The 3,844-nt window shown below is 44.8% G+C and overlaps 1 non-coding gene across 1 annotated transcript; it reads left to right on the plus strand.

The window, feature by feature from the left end:
- Nucleotides 1–1,163: 1,163 nt before the first annotated feature.
- On the plus strand, nt 1,164–1,313 carry LOC115849608 (small nucleolar RNA SNORA62/SNORA6 family). The gene has a single exon (XR_004038074.1). It is a non-coding gene; the product is annotated as a small nucleolar RNA SNORA62/SNORA6 family (small nucleolar RNA).
- Nucleotides 1,314–3,844: the final 2,531 nt, after the last annotated feature.

Below are 3,844 nucleotides of genomic sequence, written 5' to 3' on the forward strand. Positions count from 1 at the left end.
CACCCCACCCAGGATGCTGGGGTTACGTGTCCTCCAGCTCAGGACAGGGGTTTGCAAACCTCGGCCTGAGGCCACAGACTTACACGTATTTTATCAAATAAAGTCTGACAGGAACACAGCCACGTCCATCATACAGCCCGAAAGCCTAAATATTTACTACCTGCCCATGGCATACCCACGGCATATGTGATAGCAAAATGTAAAATAATTAGGAAGCAATGAGTTTGAAGTATTAATTTGCTTTTTAAAAAACAACTTTATTGACTTATCATTTTCATACAATAAACTACATGTATTTAAAGTGTAAAACTGATAAGTGACATGTTGTGTATGTATATTATTTGTACATAAACATACCTGTGAAACCATCCCCACAATAAACTGATGGACATGCCCATCACCCCGTGCTACGTTAGTCTGTGTTTCCTAGAGCTTGTACAAGCAGAATCATGTGATGTGAAAGCTTTTCCTCTAATTATCCTGAGATTCATCGTGCAGTGCCTTCCCATTCTTTTTTGTTGCTGAGTACTATTCCATCAGTGAACACACTGCAACATGTTGATCTGTTCGCCCATTGATGGACATTCAGGCTCCGTCCAATTCTGGACCGCCACAGCCAAGACGCTCTGAGCACCTGGGTACAAGTCTTTGCAGGAGCCGATGGTCACTTCTCTTGGTGAGTCCCTAGGCATGGAACAGCTGGCCCACGTGGCAGGTATATGTTCAAGTTTCTAAAACAGCCAGACCGCTTTACAAAGTGTTTTTTTGTTTGTTTGGTTGGTTTTTAAATTATTTCTTTATTTAGCTTTATTTCTGGCTGCCTTGGGTCTTTGTTGCTGTGCACGGGCTTTTCTCTAGTTGTGGCGAGCGGGGGCTACTCTTCGTTGCAGTGCACGGGCTTCTCATTGGGTGGCTCCTCTTGTTGCGGAGCACGGGCTCTAAGGGCGCGGGCTTCAGTAGTTGTGGCACTCGGGCTCAGTAGTTGTGGCTCGCAGGCTGTAGAGCGCAGGCTCAGTACCTGTGGCGCACGGGCTTAGTTGCTCCGCGGCATGTGGGATCTTCCCGGACCCGGGCTCAAACCCGTGTCCCCTGCACCGGCAGGCGGATTCTTAACCACTGCACCACCAGGGAAGTCCCTACAAAGTGTTTTTTTAAAGTATTCCTCAGCATATTGTTAGAGCTTGGAGTTGAGGCAACTGGCCGATGAACTCACAAGTGTAGGTAGTGTGCTATGTGAGGGGCAAGTTTTTCACTAACACCACAAGGGTCTCTCGCCCAATGAGGGGAGTCTGATAATAATACTTGCTACAAATGTATGATTTTAATATATGAAAGCTTTAAGGAGAGAGGAAAACATTTTAAAAATGGCTTGTGTTTTCTTCTGCTTTTCTCCGTTATTTCTTCCTCTTGGACCTCTCAGGCATTACTTGGCCATTCTGTTTTCAGACCAACTTGATGTATCCTGATGTAAGATCCTAGAAAGGGAGCTCACTCAGTGGGTCTGATGTGGTGGATGCTTGCCCGGGAAGTTCTGCACGTGCGTGGCACCATCTCCCGTGAACACCCGTAGGAGGTCATGCCTGACCTCTACAACTACAGAAATCCTGAAGAGATTGAAAAGGAAGAGCAGGCGGCAGCTGAGAAGGCTGTGACCAAGGAGGAATTTCAGGGTGAATGGACTGTTCCAGCTCCTCAGTTCCCTGCTGCTCAGCCTGAGGTGGCGGACTGGTCCGAAGGTGTGCAGGTGCCCTCTGTGCCTGTTCAGCGGTTCCCCGCTGCTCAGGCCACTGAGTGGGTAGGAACCGCCACCGAGCGGTCTTAAGCTGTTCTTCCACAAACTCTTAAAATGGAAATAGGTTGACGGAAAATAAAGTTTCTAAAAAAAAATTAAAATAAAAAAATAAAGTATTCCCACCCACGATGTATGCGAGACCCAGTTTCTCCTCGTCTGTGGTCAGTCTTTTTAATCTTAACCGTCCTAATAAACGTGCAGTAAATCTCACACAGACTTCACTTTTATTTCCCAAGAGCCAATGACGTGGAGCATCGTTTTATGTACTTCTTTGTCATCTGTGGATCTTATTTTTATATATCTTCTTTTCTTTTTATTGGGGTTGTTTGTATTTTTATTATTGAGTTTTGAGAGAATTTACATATCCTGAATACAAGTCCTTTATCAGGTACAAGAGGTCAAAGATTTTGCTCCAGAGTCTATGACTTGTCTTTTCATTCTCTTAACAGTGTCTTTTGTTTTTACTTTTGTTTTTTTGCAGCACGCGGGCCTCTCACTGCGGTGGCCTCTCCCGTTGCGGAGCACAGGCTCCGGACGCGCAGGCTCAGCGGCCATGGCTCACGGGCCCAGCCGCTCCGCGGCACGTGGGATCCTCCCGGACCGGGGCACGAACCCGCGTCCCCTGCATCGGCAGGCGGACTCTCAACCACTGTGCCACCAGGGAAGCCCTTAACAGTATCTTTTGAAGAGCAGAAGGTTTATACTTTTGATAAAGTCAACGTATTAACTTTTTCTTTTTATGGATTGTGATTTTGGGGTCATATCTAAAAAATCTTTGCCTAACTCAAGGCCACAAAGCTTCCTCTTCTATGTGTTCTTCTAGAAGTTTTTAGCTTTGCATTTAGGTCTACATTCTATTTTGAGTTAATTTTTGTATGTGCTGTAATGTATAGATCAAAGTTCTATAGATAGATAAATGATAGATGATTGATAGATGGAAGATAGATAGATAGGTAGATAGAGAGACAGATGGATATAGATATAAATAGAGACTGATCCAGTTGCTCCAGATCCCTTGTTTAAAAACACGGTGCCTTCCCAGTGGTACTGCCTCTGCAACCACGTTGATGATCAGTTGTCCATGTGTGTGGGTCTCTTTCTGGACTCTGCTCTGTTCCATTCACCTGTGTGCCCACCTTGGCACCAAACCCCACTGTCCTGATCACTATCGGTTTATAATAAGCCTTGAAATCATGAGACGGCGGACCTCCAGCTTTGTTCTTCCTTTCTGAAGTCGTTTGAGCTGTTGTAGGTCCTTTCCAATTTCACATGAATTTACGGAGGTTTTTAACTCATGGTTCGAGGTCTTTAATACATACAGAGCTATTTAGGTTCCTGTTTCTTCCTGAGTGAGACTTGGTAGTTTGTGTCCTTCAAAGAACTTGTCCTTTTCAACTAAGTTGTTGAGTTCATTGGGATAAAGCTGTCCACATTAGGCCTTCCCTGGCAGCCTGGTGGTTAGGGCTCCAGGCTTTCACTGCCGTGGTCCAGGTTCAGTCCCTGGTTGGGGAAGAGCCAGCAAGCCATGTGGCCAGAGAAAAGAAACGCTGTTCATGTGACTCCCTGTTATCCCGAACATCTGTAGACTCTGTGGTGGCGTCATCTCTCTTGTTCCTAATGCTGTTAATCTGTATCTTTTTTTTTCTGATCAGTCTGTCTCGATGCTCATCAGTGTTATTAATCTTCTCAAAGAACCATTCTGTGGTGTCTTTTATTTCCTCTGTTGCTTGTTCTGTTTCCATTTCATTCATTTCACTGTAACTTTATTATGTTCTTTCTTTTTGCGTTTTTGTGTTCAATTTGGTCTTTTCTAGTTTTTGAAGATTTTTTTTTTTGATGTGGACCGTTTTTAAAGTCTTTAATGAATTTGTTACAGCATTGCTTCTGTTTTTTTACGTTTTGGTTTTTTGGCCACAAGGCATGTGGGATCTTAGCTCCCCAACCAGGGGTCAAACCCGCACCCCCTGCATTGGAAGGCGAAGTCTCAACCACTGGACCGCCAGGGAAGTCCCCTTTTCTAGTTTTTAATATGGAAGCTGAGGTCACTGTCTT

This window comes from Globicephala melas, chromosome 15, assembly GCF_963455315.2.
Source record: "Globicephala melas chromosome 15, mGloMel1.2, whole genome shotgun sequence".
NCBI lineage: Eukaryota > Metazoa > Chordata > Mammalia > Artiodactyla > Delphinidae > Globicephala > Globicephala melas.